Below are 20,494 nucleotides of genomic sequence, written 5' to 3'. Positions count from 1 at the left end.
GGGCAAGGTCCCTTTGTATAGTTACTTGGGTCTCTTTGTATAGTTAGATTTCACTCACATCAAGGGGAACTTTTCATGTCTACACCTTCATATAGACTTTAGTTTCTTGCAAGATGATCTCTTTTCCTGAAATAATGTACAGTTAACCCTTGAACAACTCAGGGGTTAGGGGCACCGACCTTCTGTGTAGTTGAAAATCTTAGTATAACTTCCAGAGGGCCGTCTGTATCTGAGATTCCTCCATTATCTGCGATTCCACATCCTCAGATTCAACCAACTGCAGATGGTATAGTACTGTAGTATTTACTATTGAAAAAAAAAATCTGCTTATAAGTGAACCCATGCAGTTCAAACCCATGTTGTTCAAGGGTCAACTGACTTCTTTTTGGTTTGCTTGGTCAGCGTTATATGAATGCAGTTTCATGTCCCTATTAAGTCCTGGTCTTCAGCACTATTGGGAAACTAGACAAGCCTTACAATGTCCTGGAAGTAATAGGTCCTATAAAGATTCATTTTTATGGAGACAAGGGATAGAGATTGTGCTGCCAGCCTGCCTCTTTGGAACATGTGGCTAATTCACCATCTCTCTACCCTTTCTTGGATACTTGTTCCTAGTTCTTCCTATCTTTGTAGAGTTCTTACATTTTTTCCATCATTATTTGGCCATCTCACAGGTCATGACCTTTCCTTTCCCTTCAAATCAAATAGAGAAAAATGCATACCATACTTTTTCAAACATGAGATGCTATTGATCGTCAGCTGCTCTCTTATTTTATATATCTTCCTTTATATAAGAAGGAAAAAACTAATTAAGCTATGACACAATGCCTTACAAATAGTCTTACATGACTTAGGAATCAGTTAAACTAGCCTCTTATTGCTCTGAAATTGTTGCAAGGGATTTGGCAATTTCTCTTGCCTTCAGTGGTATTTCTTGTTGAGTAATAAGAATCTTTTTGTATGTATCTTAGTAACAAAATATAACATATCTTCATCTATTTGTGAGTATCTCTTTCTCAGTTTCCACAAAGCACTTGGTTGTGCTTTGAAAGAAAATATGGAAAATATGTTGACATTCCTCCAAAGGCAAAATCTTCGGTAATATCAAATGCACATTCCACTGCTCTGTTTCACTGCCTTTCTGTGTACACAATACCTCATTTCAATGCCAAAATTACAGTAGAAAAAAATTTCAAACATTTCAAATGGTAGTTAAATTCAACCTGTAAAATAACAACACTGAACATTATTTAACTGAAGTGAAAACATTATAAACAGTTCTGACCAAGTATGAACCCACATCTCTTCACTAACAGCAATTGAAAAGGCCATTCCCTGCAGAAGCACAATTTCAGAGATGTTAAAATGTAAAACAAAAAACTGTCTTAGAGTCAACAAATATGTATCTACATTTATTAATTGTCATATATTTAATAGAAAAAATAGGATATCCACAAATGTCAACATTTCACTGTTTATTAAAAATACATTAAAAATTAAGCATATTCTATTGTATTCACTGTATTTGGGTGACAATTTCCTTTTACATAGTGTACGCAGATTTTTCTTTTTTGAGTATCATTACAGACTCATGGATTTTCAGAGATGCAACTTCATTTCAATTAGCTGTGATTATCTTTTTTTTTTTTTTCTGAAAGTTCAAATTGATAGAAGTTAACCAGGACTAACTTTAAGTTGATTCCATTGTCCTTTCAACATTATTAAAAAAAATCCTTGCTTTCTGAAAATATTAAGATATATTAAGCCTACCTTGATTTTTGCTCCCTATGGTAGGACATGGAATTATCTATATGTAATAGCCACTAGAATTAAAGGCCAAATCTGGGCACACACCCAGGTTACAAATTAGATCATTCTGTGTCATCCTCATGTAGCCCCGACAATAACACTGCTAGGCCCCCTTGATGGCAGAGCTAGAAAAGGTATTTCTCTAGAAAATTTTGAGTTTTTATTAATTTATCTACTTTAACAGTAATATTCCAATTGAACTCTAAAGCCTTCAAAATTCTGATCCAATACACAAATTTTTAATTTTTTTTCTATACAACACACCTACTTAAATGTTTAACCCTTCACTTAACCATAATTTTATCACCCCTTCTTTTATAATGCTTATTTGTCTTATGAATCACTAATCCATAGTAACTTTATTGACATTTCTAAATTTCCTCCAAGAAATTCTGTATAAACTTTCATCCTCCACATTCATACTCATAGCAGCATTATTCTCAATAGCCAAAAGGAAGAAGCAACCCTAGTGTCCACTGACAGATGAATGGATAAACAAAATGTGGCATATACATAAAATGGTTTGTTTATTCTGCCTTTAAAAGGAAGGAAGTTCTGATACATGTTACAACATAGGTGAATCTTGAGGACACTATTGTGAGTGAAATAAGCTGGTCTCAAAAGATAAATACTGTATGATTCTATGTATATGAGTTACCTAAATTAGTCAAATTCATAGAGCTAGAAAGTAGAATGATGGTTGCCAGGGGCTGGGGGTGGGGGGAATGTGGAGTTGTTGTTTAATGGGTACAGAGTTTTATATTTGCAAGATAAAACATTCTCTGGAGATTGGTTACAAAACAATGCGAATGTACTTAACGCTACAAACTGTACACTTCAAAATAGTTAAGACAGTAAATTTTATGTTAAATGTACCTTACCACAATTAAGATATTTTTAAAATTTATACTTTCAACAGTAGGGTATGAAAGTACCTATTTCTCCTAAAATTCCTTTTACAGTGGAAAAAGCAATAGCTTTATTTTTCAAAGTTTAATGAAGTTAACTAGAAGAATTAGCAACATTTAACAATTTATCAAACAGCTCTTTTAGTAAATTTTGCAGTGGAAGGTGGAAAAGCCCTCTAAGAATAGATTCTTAACCTGGAAGTCCATGGATTTTTTTGATCTATCAATGGGTTGCAGAACCCCTGAGATTGTGTGCAAAATTGCATGGGTGTTCATATGTGGTTTTTCCCCCATGGCGAGAGAATCTTTAGCTCACATCAAATTCCCAAAAATGTATGTGACCCTAAAAGAAACTAAAAACCATTATTCTACAGAAATGAAGATCTTCAAAAGTACCAAATTTAAGATCTTTAAATACCTTAAAATGCTATCAAAATAGGGCTAAATCTAACAATTTACCAGTAAATAGAAAATTTGGCTTTTTGTGTTCAAAAAATTAATTTCTCAAGTGGAACATGGGCTTTGTAGCACTTCACGTGAAAACATCTGGGAGCAGTAGGTGAAAACTTCTGACCCCTAGCTGCACATCTGAATTATCTGCTGCTCTATCTAAAGATAAAGATAGATGTCTGGGCTTCTGCACTGAAGATTCTAGTGCAGTACATCCGTGGTTGGGCTGGCATCTGTATTTGTCCTAACCTTTGGCCTGGGTTAAACGTGGTTTTAGACAGCTTAAGTTTGAATCCCTACTCCCATGGTCACTAACTAGGGGACTCTGCCAACATCAGATTATTCGTCTATGAAATGGGAGTATAATTATACCTAATTTTACCATGTTATTATGAAGATAAAATGAGTTAATGTCTTAAATCTAATTTTAAATTTTAGATAAACAATGCACAATTTTAGCATATTGGTGCAATATGTGGGGCATATTTATGCTAAAAAATTATTCATTGTTTAACTGAAACTCAAATGTAACTGAATGTCCTATTTTTTTTTCCAAAGGGCCTTTATTTTATCTGACAACCCTATGTCTTAGGCATAGTAGGAATTCAGTCAGTGTTAAGAAAACGCATTAACAGTCCCAAACTCGAGCTTCTGCATGAGCCCCCAGTGTGAGGCAAATTGTGTAGGTAAAGGAAGAAAGAGAGAGAGAGAGAGGGAAGTAGTTTTAGGCTAAATTAGTAGTGAATTCTAGACGAAGGAAGCTGGAAGTCTCACCTCTGTCTGTTGTGGTCTGATTAAACTGAAATAAAGATTGGGGAGATTTGAGCATGAAGAGATATAACTCCAGGGTGATAGAACAGCTCCCTTTAAAGAACAGAAAACCAAGTAAAAGAATCACTTAGATTTCTTGAAAGTTGGACCAAAGCAAAGATTAGATCCAAGCAGAAATGTAACTTGGAAGCAACTATTAGCCCACTATGAGGACAAGTCTCAAGGATTAAAGCAGTCTATAGATCCAGTGGCAAAAGCCTGAAGAATGGTAGGTTTTTTGCCAACTGAGGCTGAATGACTCCATCAAACATGTCATAAAGGTGATTTCTTAATTGAATGATTATAGATATGACCCAGTTGTCCTCTCAAATGCTCTGGAGTTAGGTCAGGCAGGGTTAGTGTTGTGGCTCTTAACCAAATAGTGGTTCTCCATCCAGTGATTTCAAAGAATGTTCGATAATGATGATGAAATATTGCATGTATCTCTGTAAACAATGAGATAGCAATTAAATCATAATTAATTAACAATCATTGGCAAATTGAATTTAAAATTAATTACATACTTACTCTATGAATGTACAGGCTTTTGTGATGAAGTTTAAGTGAGGAAGACAGATAATATTAAATGGGACTTCAGCCAAGTGCCCAATTTGACTTAGGAGAAATTTTTAAATGATTCAGCTAAATAAAAAATAATATAAGTTGAAACTGATTGATCCCAATATACTTCTTATGCTAATTAAGATCTCATATGACTCTTCCAAATAGTATTGATTCTGTGCAATTTAGCCCTCCTGAATCTTAAAATTCCTAACCTCAAACCTACCTTTATGGATTGCAGTATATCACACCAAGATTGTAAAATGTGAGCTGTGTAAGTCATCCTAATGGTGTGCAAAGAAAACAACCGTGGCTTCCTAACAGTCAACTGATATCTGTAAACTTAAATCATTATTGCTGCACAGACCAAAATTTAAAACTCCTGTATGCAAAAGTATCACTCAACATTTAACAACCCAGGATATGGGATGGCAAAAAAAACACCTGAAGGATTAAACACACTTTAAATATGTGGAATGCTGAGAAATAGCATCTCTCATAGAAGGGGAAAATGAAGACCCCACAACTTTTATTTCTGTCATGTTTTCTAAGAAGCAATATGCTTATTTGTGTATTTCAACAGGGATTTATTTTCTATTAGTATTGCTTCTGATTTCATTAGGGGGAAAAACTCTTGCCATGTTCTCTTTCCAGCCTCCCTCTTTAATACTAGTGATTACCATGTATTCAAGGAAAATGGAGTCCCTGAGCCGTTATTGTAAGCTGTGTCAAAGGTCTGCCTTCTGCTGAGAAGTTGCTAGTTACCCAATAGAGGATAGCTTTTTTCCCTTTTAGACTTGCTCTAGTTAAACTGTCAACAAAATCTCAGGTTATTTGTTCACTGGTATTCTGTACCGTGAAGATGTGAAAACACCAAACCTTATGTTCTATGATTTCCACCTTGTAGAACATTTTCAAAAGATTAGGCTCTGAAATTTCCAGATTCTGAATTTGCAAAATGAGCCTTCCGCATGATGAAAACTTCTTCCCCAACAAAGAGGACCACTGGATCTGGGGCTTTGACTGTGCCCCACCCCCAAAACATACCTCTATAAGACCAACTAGCTGAGTGATCCTTCCAACTTTAGAGTAACTCTGGGTTTCAGATCTCAAGACTCAGAAGGACTCACTACTCCCGGGGATTTTTGAGTTCAGAGTGACCCTGACATGATTTTGTGGGCTGGCCTAGAAAACTGATCTAAAAGATACACATGCACAAGACTAATATACATATGCACATGACTACTTCTAAGAGAAATACTTCCAAGTAGCAAACAACTTAGTTACAGATGCCTTTCTGAAAAAAAAAGTCTTTTGTTATTTTGAAAAATGAATTTGGGCACATGACCCTTTCATTAGAAACTTACTGGGTAGACAGGACTTGATTTATATTTTTTAATGATTCACATTACATATTACCAAAAAAAGTTGATTCTGGTGTTATCAGAGCCATGCTTTGTTCATTTTGATCTGTTGAACAAAACCCTTAACTGCAGAAATGTGCTATACATTAACTTTAAAATCAATAGGTAAATAGTTAGGAAAGACTTTTAAGTTGTAATCAGTAAAGAGCTAAAATAAACAAACATTTCCTTTTACAGATTGGAGGAAAAAATTATTAGGATGAGATTTTTTTGATCATCAGGGCTTTAAAGGCCATTTGTAATCATTTCTAATTTCCATCCTTTAGTCAATCAGACCTATTTCTGGTGCATCTTTGGATACTGGTGTAACTTCCCATTCTCATCACCGCCAACCCAGCCACCAACTGTATCCAGCCCAGCTGTCTCACAACCTGCTAACTGAATAGTTATAATGGCCCTTTTATATATCCTATCCAAACCCACTCCAGTCCTCTACTTTGGCACATTCGTTCTTGAATTTTTCCATTGAAGCCTTAAATGTGCTATTTTTTATATTGAAAATTATCCTACTCATCATAAGATGCAAATATTTTACGTATTTTTTGCAGTTGAGATGTTGGGGTTATATTGATCCATTTCTATTTCTTAAATGGTGCCTCTGAGCAGAAGTTTCATGCTTTAATTAATTGAGCTGACACATTTATAGCACATTAATTGAGCTTACGCATTTATATCACACATTAAATATGCACGTCAAATACATTTATAATGTAATTGCAGTTGGCCAGCCCACATCCTTTGTTTCACTTTTTTCTTCTGTATTTCTTTTCCCCTGGTAACTATAAGGCATAGACGAATACTTTCTTTAAACACCTGGCCTTAAGCTATGATTAAGAGGAGAAAGATCATCCACCCTATACAAGTTGCTTATATAAACATTTATTGAGCATCTTCTCTGGGCCAGGCAGCATGCTAGGTATTGAAGATACAAAAATGGGTACACTGTATCTATTCTATACACAAGAAACTTTGATTTCATAGTTTAGTGTCCTTAGGAGTCATATGAGGGTATTAGTTGAAATGTAGATTCTGGAGTTCTCACTTAACCCAATTTTAAAAGTCTGGGGTGGGGCTCCAGAAACTGCATTTTAGTAAATCCTCCTAGTGATTCTGATGCAGGTAGCTTGTTGATAAAACTTTTAAAACATCACATTAAATCCTATTGAATGTTGAATACTTGTGCCTGTAGTTCGGGACTGTTACCGTGAAGTTTTTTTAAAAATCCTATTTAAAGGAAAATGGTATTTAACCAGTTTCCTTTTCCAAAAATATTTTTTCTCCCTGTCATTTTTAACTAAGACATCTTCTCGTAGTTAGAGATTACCAGTTAAGTATAAGAAGATTTAAAGTATAAGTACTTTGCTAAAAACCTAGAAATTTATCATGTATCTTCCCTTCCTCTTCCCCCCTTTAAACCATAAAATTAAACACCTTATAACACTATTACAACAATGTTATCACTTTGTAAAAGTTCAGATTTCAAAGTTTACTACTCTGAGTCTGTTTTTTCTTCACAGATACTTTTCCTGCAAATAAGGTCTCCTACTTCCGTGAGAAAAGGAACATTTAGTTTTTCTGGTCCAACTAAAGGCCCAAATTGTGAGGTGCAGATCCTAGCCATATGCCCACTACTTTGAAAGAGGCTATGAAAATCAGTTTTAACAAAGCAAAACATTAAATAATCTCACCAAGTAAGTTTTTAGAGCCCTATCCATACAAGTCGAATTGGGTTTTTTTTTTCACTAAGGCTTAAGTTTGATCAGGCAGAGCCCCCCACCTTACCCTCCACCCCAATGCCAGCCTTAAACTTTCTTTTCCAATTCATTGTGAAGTCTCTCTTAAAACCAGGCTGATATTGGCCTCAAGACTTCTTCCTTCCTTGCACACCTTTTTTGTATTTCAGCTGCTGGCTGCTTAGTCTTTTGGAGCCCATTAAAGGAATGTCCTAGGTCACCCTACAGAGACGAAATCCATTCCCCTTGCCTTACTTCGCTACAACCTCTATTCATGCATCTGAGGAGATCCATATACATATATACATACATATATAAATTGACAGTTACTTGGCGGCCATATATTATATATGTAATACTGACAAATATATGTCAATTTTTGAGACCATTTAAAAAATCCTCATGGACTTGATGTTTTCTTAATAAGGCGGAGACAACTTCCACGTTACATTTAAATGAAAGGAAACAGTCCCACCTCATCTTACTTAAAGCAGCTATGATGCCTTTGAGCTAATTGGGGTCTTAACAGAAAATCTTACAAGAGCAATCCTTTTTAGGAGTTTATCCATATGCTCAACCGAAAAGAGATCTAAGAAGACAATAGCTCATGAAATAAACAGTGTTGATTATTCAGGGACAATCTTTGCTAATTTCAGGAGCAAAAGATGATATATTTAATTATGGCCCCCTGGAAAATGATATATATTTAACTATAGATTGTGCTGAGGTGCTGTTTTCTTTGTCTGATAATATCTTGTTGGGAGAAGGGTGTTTGGGGTTATGAAGAAAGTTTCATGTATTTAATGTTGAGGGCTGGAAGAATTTCACTAGTTCCATCTCTACTGACAGCAGATACATAAAAATGCATCTCAGAGAAATTTTCTTGCTGACTCCACTTGCCAGCCACAGACATTATGCATTTTGAACTGACTGAGGAAGAGGGTGTGTTAGAAAAAGAGCAAGGAATGAGCAGAATAATGATTCATGTAGTGGCTGCCAAGAAACTGGCACATCAATCCCCCCTCTTTTTTTCTAATATTAAAAAAAATGTATTTTTTCCTCTTAATAGAAAATAATTACAATGCCTTGCACATCTAATTTTTATTCAAATTTTATTTCACTGAACTTCTTTCTCAACCACCAATATTTGGTTTATTCCGTAATAAAGAATGTGAAACTTAAAATTACATAATGAATGATCAACTTTGCTTCATGTGTGGGGAAAAAAAATCACAGAATTTCTTAAGATTCTTTTACATGCCCCTCTTCTTCAGTCAGCTTGTTTCTGCTAGTGTGGAAGGTTGGAGCACAGGGCCCCACTAAAGAGTGCAGGGTAGAGTTGCTGTGTGTAGTTTTGCAGCTTGTACAGTCCACAGCCTGCACCACCATATGTGGCAGCCCTAATAGAAGAGCCTCATTTTCCTACATTTCCTGAGCATTGTGTTTGCAGATTAATACAAACAGAAACTAAAGAAATACATTTTGTCAATGGAGAACCCCAACTATGCCTTCCATACACTGGCATGTAAACGGTTTGCTTTTAGCACGAGAGGGAGAAAAGATCAAGGCAGTTGCATTATTAAAGCAATAAATAAATAATAAAATCAAAAAAAGAAAGTCACCATGGAGATGTGTTTTATGTCATTTAAGACACGAGGGTTTTGCTAAGGTTTATGAAGTCCTGGTGAGTCCACTCCCCCTACGGTAGGCCTTTCTTTCACTCCTCATGTTGATATTTCTAAGCATGGCTACTGGCCTCATATACTTGATTTATCTTAGCATATAGTTGAGCTCACAGATTTCCTTCTTTTACCAAATGTGTGGTTACCAATACTGTCTAAGTTTATACCTGAGCAGAATGTGTTAAAGAGCAAATTTAAACAAGATTTCTTAGAGTGATTTAAATTGGCTTTATTATTAATCAAGGAAAATTAGCAGCCTTTACATCTTAAGCATTCCATAGATCTGTAACTAAAAACTAAAAAGTGCATGTGTTAAAGTATTATTGATCCATTAGCCAACTAATTCCAAATATGAGAATAATAGCATGGAAACATAATCAAGTAACAAACAACATCCTCCATTATAATCCTCTTGTTTGTGAACAGGCTCAAGGCCCGTCTTAGGAATGGCTAGAACAAAAGCCGTTAAGATGTTGGAATTTGAAGCGTGTACCCTGTTATGGTCTTAAACTATGTCTAACCTTCTGGCCATGACCCCTTCAAATCCAATGTTACAGATTAGTTTCTTTTGTTACCAAGAGATCTTTAAAATCCAAAAGCCCTTTGGAGGCTTGCCACTTGTGTTATGAAAATAATGATGATCATGATGCTGCTGCTGCTGCTGCTTGTACATGTATTTAGAGCAACAATTCTCAAGGTGTATTCTGGGGTAAAAAGAATCCTATGGACAAATTAGATTGGAAAATGCAGAATCAATGTCAACTCCTGTACTCCTGAAAGTTTTGAAGATGCTAGTGTGTGTTGGGAATCTTTGGAGAAGATTCTAATTTTTTTTTGGACGTATAGTTGGTTTACAATGTTGTGTTAATTTCTGGATTTCAGCATAATGTTTCAGTTATACATACATATATTCCTTTTCATATTCTTTTTCACTATAGTTATTACAAGGTATTTAATATAGTTCCCTGTGCTATAAAGTAGAGCCTTGTTTATCTATTTTATATATTGTTTAAAAAATACGGAATGTGTGATGATTTTGCATGTCATCCTTGTGCAGGGGCCATGCTAATCCTCTCTGTGTGGTTCCAATTTTAGTATATGTGCTGCCGAAGCGAGCGGAGAAGATTCTAGTATGCAGCATTTCCCCAATTTATAATGCCAAAGGAGCAGAGATTTGTGACTGATGTTTCACAGGACACCGTTTGGGAAGTGTGTTGGCCATGCTGGTGAACACTTCTTACATTCAGGTAGAAAGACAGCTATTATGAGTTGACGACAAAATGGAGTTCCTAAGTGGGACTAACGGGTTCAGTTTTCAGTGGGAGGAGTAAGAGAATCTACAACTCAATTCTCTTGTCTTTCTGTGGCTCTCTCCTGGCTGCTGTGTGATGCCTGAGGGTGACCTTCATCTGAGGATGGTTTAAGAATCTAAGTGAATTCAGGGTGCAGCTCAGGGGAAAGGACACGTGAAGGAGGCACCTCTGGCCAGTTCTAGTTCTGACTTAGGAGAACGGCACTCTCCCTGCACTTTCTTCCTACAACAGATGTGGAGCTAAGTTTGGAGGGCCCTAGAGATTGCTTCTTGTTAGGGGGCTCACTGGGATCCCAAGGCCCAAAGGGTAGAACCAGGTTCCTTGGGGCTTGAAAATTACCCAATTTGGAGGTTGGGGGAACTTGGTACAAGAAAGAATACAAAATTAGGAACAAAAGCAATTATCTATTTAAAATGAGGAATCATAACAAATTAAAAATTTAAAACTGACAAATACCATGAAAATCACGAAACCCAGAAAAACATCACAAATTTTATTAACTGTCTGACACATACTTCTTTTTCAAAATATTTTTTGCCACATGCTGTTTGTTTTCTTCTTCATTTGAAGGTTTCAAATTTTGAAATAACACTACATACAATAGAAAGGTAATCCAGGCTTTTCTCTAGCAAGTTTGAAATTTGTTTTTTATTATTGACCATTTAGAAAAGTTTCTTTCAGCGTCATAACTTATTGGAAATGGCATGTAAAATTTTAGGATTATTTTTCCAATTTTGGAAAACTTTTACCTAGTGTCTCATATATGAGACTTCAGAGCATTTCAGGTTTTCCTGTCAGTGACTAACATAATAATTTTTGACTTGAAGACATTTGTTGAACAGTTTGTCACCAACATCACCTTTATGTTGTCATTAGTAAGCCACTACATATCCAGTGCCAGGTGAACTAGCACAGTGGGCAGCAGGAATGTTTCTGAAAATAATTCCTACACTGTGATGTAGTAACTCAACTAAACACAGAAGTGCCTGTGAATCTCCTTAATATATCCCACTAAATCCAAATTGAATGTGTCCTCAATTTAGCTTCCTCTTAGCTTGATCCTCCAAATACTCACAGCCACTCCAGTGATACTCACCTCGTGTCCTGGGGGTAGGGAAGTCAGAGTGGAAACGAAAAGTAGTATTAATTAATTGCAATTTTAATTGTGCAAATTTTACAGAAACATATGACATTGTGAACATATTTCCAAAATATCTCGCAGGGTCTTGGAAGGGGTCCATGTAAGTGAGGGAAGCTGGTTTAAGCTTCAGTAGCATCAGGGTAAATTTGCCTATAAGTTTCACACCCTCTCTTACTCAGTATCTCCCAATTGCATAGTCAATACTGCATTAACTTGGAACAGCTTACTAGGCACATATTCTATAGAAACCAAGAAGGTGGCAATATGCCAGCAAAACTGCATTTCACAGCTTTCCTTGCACCTCTGCATGGTCATGTGAGACAAATTCTGGTCAATAAGACCTTAGCAAAAAGTCACTGAATAGAAGCTTCTGATAAATCTCTTTCCAAGTTTTAGCTGGCACATGCCTTTTGTCCTTTGTCATTTTCTTCCTGCTTGGAACTCACGTGCAATGCCAGAGGTAGAGCAGCCATTTTATGACCACAAAACAAAAACACGAGGGCAAAAACTGCATGCTAAGGTAGAAGTGCAGAAGGATAAAATCCTCCTGGCCTGATGTCATTCTCTACCTTCAAACCTGTTGGTACTTAAAAAAAGTTCATCATGTTTTCTGTTACTTGCTGCTGAAAGCCATCACAAATTAAAACGCTTGCCTTGATATTGATTTTGAGTTAAGGATCCAGGAGACAGAATTTCTTTTGCAATCCTCTGTGGGACTTGGAAGAGGTTAAAAATTGGTTGCCTATGCAATGAGTAATGTACATCATGTTCACAAGTCTTTCCCATACTTCTCATTGACATTTTAAAGTCAGGAAATATTTGAAGTTTTAAAATTATACTATTAATGTTTGAGTTGATTTTCAATTTTATTTAAATTCCCTCACTATTATCTGGTTGCATGGAAATTTTATTTAGGATGTGGTATTGACTTAAGGTGATCTTCATGGTTGACTTACATTTCATTTATCTTTATTTTGTCCTTTTGTAAAATGGAAATAATTATTGGTTCCTACTAAACATACATGATGTAAAGAAGTTTGTTTTAATTTCTTTGTATGTCATCAGTAAAGTATTAAACATTACTTTATGAGGCATTTTGCTTGTGCCTTAATGTGCATATTAGGATCTTGTAAAATAATATTTTAAGTGTGTCCAGAATTATTGCTGAAACTAATGGACTTTGGGCTTTTCAGGGTAATATATTAAAATTGAGCTTACTTTTGCTGAGAGCTTATCAGATATTCTTCACCTCAACTGGACATAGGGATAAATGAGTTTCACTTGACTTTTGCACCTTTGCACCATTTTTAAGTGCTCCTTATAATTCAGTGATATCTGTTTTTATGTTTCATGTTATGCATATGGATGGTTTCGGCTCCTCACTCCTCCCATGACTTTGCAATTCAGTACAGAGTTCATAGTATGTCATATAATCTCCTCTCAACCTAAATGTTCCCTTTGTTGATGATTATCACTGTATTCATTTATCGGTAAGTGATTAAATCTATACTTGTAGTAAATTACTTTTTCATTCATCCGTTCATTCAACAAATGCTTAATGAATGCCTCTATAGAATATAGCTCTAGGTACTGGGGATGCAGTACAAATAGGGCTGACAAGGTTCTTGCTCTCATGAAGTTGACATTTTAGCAGAAGCAAGCAATAAACAATGTTGTTTTAAAACTAGGAATGAACCCAGGGAAAGGTGGGGAGCTGGTTTCCTAAAAATCCTGATTAGAGGAACCAAAAATCCAGCAGTTCAAAAAGTATCTCCCATTTGACTGAAATGATCTTGTGCCCCCTTCTCCTTGGAATTCTTTCTTGCACTTCAGCTCATGGGCCTGGCACTGTTCTTATAAAAACTATTAATGCTTATAAATAGCTTAGTGTCATCAGTATGTTTAGGAAGGACTTGTGAAAATATTATTGACTTTTAATGGTATTGAATCAGAGACTGTTAAAACTGGAAGAGTTTAGATACAATGTAGAAACCACATTATCTGAGAGTGACCTGGATTATCAGCTCAGACAGTTAAGACCTTGGACCCTGAAGGAATGGCACTATCACGTGTACATATTCCAGGCCAAGGTCTAATTCTTAGAGTGGTGCCAAATTGGGGAAGTTCTTGGAGGCGGAAGAAAGTACTTTTTTTTTTTTTTTTTTTGCTATTTCGATTAGAATTAACCTTATCTGGACCAACCCCCCAAAAAGAAAAAGAGATAGCTGAATTTAATGACTTTATTCTCTTCTCCTTAATCTTTCATCAATTATATGAGAGAAATAAAGAAGTAACTATGAAAAGTAATCACAAAGTAATGTACTGATTATTTAAGCCCACATAATTACAAACTATAGCTAGGTATTCCTGTCCCCACCCCTTCGCAGTTTCAGTTCAGAGTGAGTTTTAGTGCTGGGCTCCTCCTAACCAACGGGCAATCAAAGATTTTTAAAAAAAGTTCACTTCTTAATGGGGTCTCTATGGGTATTTGGGGCAGGATTTTTTTTTCTTCCAGTTTTACTGAGATATACTTGACATACAGCACTGTACAATTTAAGGTGTACAGCAAAATGATTTGACTTACATACATCATGAAATGAGTACCACAATGAGTTTAGTGAACATGTGTAGGATAATTCTTTGTTGTCCAGGGCTGTCCTGTACATTGTAGGATATTTAGCATATTTAGCATTGTAAGATATTAGTATGTAGGATATCTGGCTCCTAGCCACTGAATGACAGGGGCACTCCCCCTCCTCGCATCATTAGAACAATCAGAAATTTCCCCTAAACACCCCTGCAGGGAAAGGCAGGTGTATTATCCTCCTGGTTGAGAACCACTGGTCATCAGAAAGAGATTCAAAGTTGACTCTGCGGACGCAAAAGGGTGGATACTGAGGGCTGACTATACTATACAATTTTTATGTGAGTCTTGAGCATCTGCAGGGGTCCTGGAACCAATACCAAGGGATACAAGGGGACAACTGTTCCTCACTTCCATGTGACGTGTGCTAGGCTAGATATGTGTGTGCTCATTGCTATGGGAGCATGGAGGAGGGGCACCTAACCCCGTCTGGTGGTTCTCACAGGCATTTAAGGGTTATTCCTATCAAAATAATCCAATAATACCATTCCTACTCAAAATATTTTAGAAATTCTCTTCTGGATTACTTTCAGAGCCTGAGTCATGTTCTTTTGAAATTATTCAACATAGGAAACTTTCTTCCTTTGGAAACATCCCAAAGTCACTTGTAGCCAAGTCTTGAGAATAAGATGAACGAACAAGCTGGACAATATTATTTTTAGTTAAAAACAGTTTCACCAAACACAAAATTATGAGCTGACACTTAACAGTTATTGAATTATAAAAAGCACTTAGCCCAGGTTTTAATAACAGGTACCACTTATTTCATTGTTTTTCATATTCTTCATATTATTACAAGGTTGTTAGCACTCTGTTTTAAGTACTGTGGATACAGAAGTGAAAGGCAATTCCTGTCTTTAAGGAGTTAACTATGTAGTGGGGGAGGTAGGCAAGTAAACCAACAATCACAATACAAATGCATAAGTCCATGCCTTCTAGAAGGGGTATATTTACACAGCTATGGGAATGCAAAGGAAGGGCACTAGTTCAATCTCAGAGTGAGGAATGTGGGAAGTTTGCTGAGGGAAGCTGAACTTTTATTTGAGTTTTGAATGTACAGTGCTCCCTTGCTTGGAGGAGGAATGGAAGCTATTCCAGGCAGAAGCAGCAACATGTCCAAGATACAAAGGATTGAAAGTGTGGTCACTCTTCAAGCTTCAAATTCTTTGATATCTGTTGGGAAGGGGCAGGAGATGATACTGGTGATATAGGCAGCATCATTTATCCTAATACTTTTATGTACCACATTAAGGAATTTGGACTTTGAATTGAAGGCAAAGGATGACCATGAAGGACTTAAAGGGTAGAAGTCTGATGATACTTGCATTTCAAGTCATTCTAGCAATGGAGAGGAAAATGAACTGGAGGAAGGTGAAACCGGAGACAGAGAGGGGTTAAGATGCTAGGAAAGAGGAGAGAAATGACAAGGTCTTAAATAAAGAGGTAGGAATGGAGATTAAAAGGACAAAATGGATTTAAGACATTAAAAAATTATACAGTAACAGGAATTAAACAATATAGTTATGGATCAGGAAAAGAGATCCATTCTGATTGATGGATTGGAATAAAGAGTTCAGAAACCTGCATGTACACGGGAGTTGTATAAATATGGCATTTTAATTTAGTAGGATCAGGATGGAATATTTAATAAAAAGGTGTTGGTTAGAGGGGTATATTAATTTTCCAATTAACAAATTACCAAAAACCTGGTGGCTTAAACAATACAAATTCATTATCTTACAGTTCTGTAGGCCAGAAGTCTGACGTGGGACTCAGTAGGCTAAAATCAAGGTGTCAGCAAGACCGCATTCCTTCCTGGAGGCTGTAGGTGAGAATTTATTTCCTTGCCTTTTCCATTTCTAGAAGTCATCCTCATTCCTTCGTTCTTGGCCTCCCTTCCATCTCCAAAGCCAGAAACAATGCCTTTCTCTAATCATTCTTCCATATTCCCCTCTGACCACAGCCAGGAAAGGTCCTCCAACTTTATTTTTTGTTGGGAGGGAGGTAATTCAGTTATTTATTTATTTTAGTGGAGGCGCTGCAGATTGAACCCAGGACCACGTGCATGCTAGGCACGCACTCTACCACCAAGCTATACCCTCCCCCAGCTTCTCCAATTTCAAGGAGTCACACAATTAGATTGGATTCACCCAGATAATCCAGGATAATCTCCTCATTTCAAATTCCGTAACCTTGATCACATCTGCAAAATCTCTTTTGCCATGTAGGTAACATTTACAGGTTCTGGAGTATAGGGTATAGACATCTCTTATGGGCCATTATTCTGCCTATCCCAAGTGGAAAAATGTCAATATAAATATAAATCTCTACCTCATACCATAAACAAAGAATAAGGTACTTATGAATTAAAGATCTAAACATAAAAACAAGCAAAGCTACCAAAGTATTAGAAGAAACCATAGGAGGATATCTTTAAATAAGGAAAACCTTCCTGGATAGGATAAGAAATCTGGAGGTCATAAATAAAACTATCAACATACTTGATCCAATATTCAAAACATCTGTAAAATGAAAAACACCACAAAAAGTTACAAAGTTAAACGACAAGCATTAGACTAGGAAAAAATGTTTGCCATGTACGTAACAGACAAAGATAATATCTGTCATATATAAAAATTATTTACAAACCAATAAGGAAAAAACCCAACCAGATAGAAAAATGGGCAAATGATAAAAAAGATGATTTAAAGGAGAAATCAAAGTAACCAATAAATAAAGAAGGGGGAAGAGCTAAACATCTTTAGTTATTTGAAAATATTATTTAAGATTTTCTGTATGTGGTAAATCTTTAAAGAAAAGCAAGGGAATGATAAAACATTTAGGATAGTGTTTCCTTGTGGGCCAGAGGTGAGGTGGAGAGGAGCACACTGGAAACTTTAAAGCTATTGATAAATATCTAACTTCTCAAATTGAGTGGTAAATTCACAGGAGTTCATTTTTATTTGTAAATGTCATAACTTACATGTACATTATACTTATTTTTGTGTGTGTATGTATCAATGATTCATTATTTTAAAAATGGAAAAGCAGGGTTTTGTTTTTTACTTTTTATTTTGAAATAGCATATTTGAATCAATTTCAAATTTACAGAAAGTGGCAAGGATTGTGTAAAGAACTCCCTATATCCTTTGTCCAGAAGCCCTATTCAAGTTTGGCAATTGTCTCAATAATGTTCTTTATAGCAAAAGGAGTCACTCCAGGTTTACGTGTTTGTGATATTGTGGTTTATAATTAGAAATGTCTATTTGGTCTTCATCCCATTTTTTGGCACAAAGGTCCTAAAAGTCTTGGAATTTTCTAAGCGAAAAATGTGTCTTGATATTCAGAACAAACCTCTTTCAATCATACCTGAGTTTCTGAAGTGAGTTGATAAGCCCAGAAGGGTGGGACATGGTTGCCAGGGGAACCAACCATGTGATAGAAGGTTGGAAATTTCAGTTCATGAAAACTCAGAGAAGGACGGAGTTTGGTTGGTGAACACGTGGAGATGTGGGAACAGTGGCACACCCAGAGAGTGTGGAGGCTCTACACCTCTTACCACATAACTTGCCCTATGCATCTCTTGCATCTGGCTGTTACTGAGTTACACCCTTTTATAACAAACTGATATATATAAGGAAATGTTTCTCTGAGTTCTATGAGCTGCTCTAGCAAATTAATTGAACCTGAGGAGAGAGTTGTGGAAACTTCTGATTTATACCCAGAAGTACAAGTATGAACCTAGATTTGTGATTGTCATCTCAAGTGGGGGAGGCAGTCTTGTTGGACTGGGTCCTTAACCTGTGGGATCTGATGCTGTCTCCAGAGAGATGGTGTCAGTATTGAGTTAATTGCACAATGATGTTGCAAAAATACATATTATGGTGCTATACTCAGTTTTACATTTTATTGGTCTCCTTCACCCCAAAACAGTTCTTTGGCCCTACTTTGACTTCCATGACCTTGACATTTTTAAAGACTACAGGCCAATAATTTTGTAGAATGTCTCTCAGTTTAGGTTTATTTAAAGTTTCCTTATGATTAGACCCAGATCATCCTGGAACATCATAGAAGTGAAGCTGGATTCCTCTTACTGAATCCCAACCAATAGTCTATAATGTCAATTTGTCCCATTTCTGGTGGCATTAATTTGATCAACTGCTTAAGATTATAACTGACAGATGTCTTAACTGAAAACTTAGTCTTTTTTTTTTTTTAATTAAAAGCTATTTGAAGGAAGTAGTTTTGAGACTGTGGAAAATTCTGTTCCTCATTCCACTTTCACACTTTAGTATTAGCATCCACTGATTCCTCTTGCCTGAATTGTTACTGTGCTGATTGCCAAAAAGTGATTTTCTAATTCCATCATTCCTTCTACATTTATTAGTACAGAGAGTAAAATTTCCCTATAGCCCTGTATTCCTGGAGATATCCATGACTAACATTAACTAGTTAATTAATTAATTAGGGGAGAGGTAATTAAGTTTATTTATTTATTTATTTTTAGAGGAGGTACTGGGAATTGAACCCAGGACCTGTGTATGCTAAGCATGAATTATACCACTTGAGCTATACCCTCCCCCTAATATTAATTTTTTTAATTGAAATATAATTAACCTACAATACTGTGTTAGTTCCAGGTATATAACATAGCAATTTAATATTTCTATATAGTATGAAATGATCACTAGTATTAATTTTTGATAGCCTGCTTATTCTGATTTCTAATATTTTTTCAGAAAGTACTTTTATGTTTTTGTTTTTAAAATAATTTCCCCCTTTTGGGGGGAGGAGGGAGGTAATTAGGTTTTATTTGCTTTAATGGAGGAACTGGGGATTGAACCCAGGACCTTGTGCATGCTAAGCATGCACTCTATCACTGAGCTTTACCCTCTACCCTCTTATTATTAATATTAATTTTTGATAGCCTGGCGATTCTTATTTCTCCAGATGTTCAGGTATAAGAGGGGGAAGCCAGTGGTTGATTGATCCATAGGGCTCAGTGAATGAACTTTCAAGGGAAGGTTAATTGTCTTGGCAAGAGTGGGGTTGAAGAGATGGACTGTGGGGTCTGGCTGGATAAGGTAGGAAGGGAAGCCAGAGGCACTGACAGATTAGGAGGAAATGGAGAGAGATGAGGACCTAGAACCTTGGTGATGTTACCATGGTGGAGGGGCAGCTCTGGAGACATGTAAGACATTAGAGCACTTGGATTCAAGTGTTGGCAGGGCTTTTTGCTTTGAATTTCTCAGATGTTCACTAATGGTTCAGAGTCTTTATATTTATGCTTCACTGCTAAGGCATATGGAATGATCCTTACGAATGGAAGTCAAGGAAAAATCAACATTGCCTTCACTTGTGAGTCTGACAATTTTGGGGTCTTGGTGATATTAGACTTTTACATTGCCAACTTTGATGTTTTATTTCCCCTTCCTAAAAGAAATACCATATTTTGTTTCAGCTACTATTTTCCTTAATGAGACATTAATTCTTCCAGCTTCTGTTGAAAGTTCAGAACGAATGGCAGACCTTTATTGTTCTTGTTCATAATCCAAACAGAAACCTTCTTGTGCTCAAGGTTTCTTACAGATGAATCCATACCTTCATCTAAATAATAACTCCTCAGTCATGATTATCAGAGTTAATCATCTCCAAACTTTTCAATATTTTCGTTAGGCCTGTAATTTTCTATTTTATGAGTGACATCTTCTCTAACTTTGAACTTGATGTTGAAGTCAAACATAACTTCCCCTTACTGTTGTTTTCATGCCCATAGACGCCTTCTAACATGTCAAATGATTCATTTGCAGAAATTTACATGACTGAAAATTTGGTTTCTAATCTTGTCTAAATAAGAGTTGCTCATTTTTAAGCCAATGTAGAAGAGCCTTGTGTGCTACTGAAGCAACAAGTTAAAACATGTTGCAATCTCTGCTCAGAGAGTTCCCCTCTGTTTCCAGGAATCAGGAGAAAACAATAGGTCTCCTTAGTTTGCAGCACTACTATGTTGCTAATCTGT

General features: G+C 36.2%; 1 non-coding gene across 1 annotated transcript; it reads right to left on the bottom strand.

Moving 5' to 3' along the window:
• Positions 1-10,389: 10,389 nt before the first annotated feature.
• On the bottom strand, positions 10,390-10,494 carry LOC116663933. Its single transcript, XR_004320289.1, has one exon. It is a non-coding gene; the product is annotated as a U6 spliceosomal RNA (small nuclear RNA).
• Positions 10,495-20,494: the final 10,000 nt, after the last annotated feature.

The sequence above is a fragment of the Camelus ferus genome, chromosome 5 (genome assembly GCF_009834535.1).
Source record: "Camelus ferus isolate YT-003-E chromosome 5, BCGSAC_Cfer_1.0, whole genome shotgun sequence".
NCBI classification, from domain to species: Eukaryota; Metazoa; Chordata; class Mammalia; order Artiodactyla; family Camelidae; genus Camelus; species Camelus ferus.
Note: the sequence above shows the minus strand (reverse complement) of the source record. Positions and strands in the feature narration are given on the sequence as shown.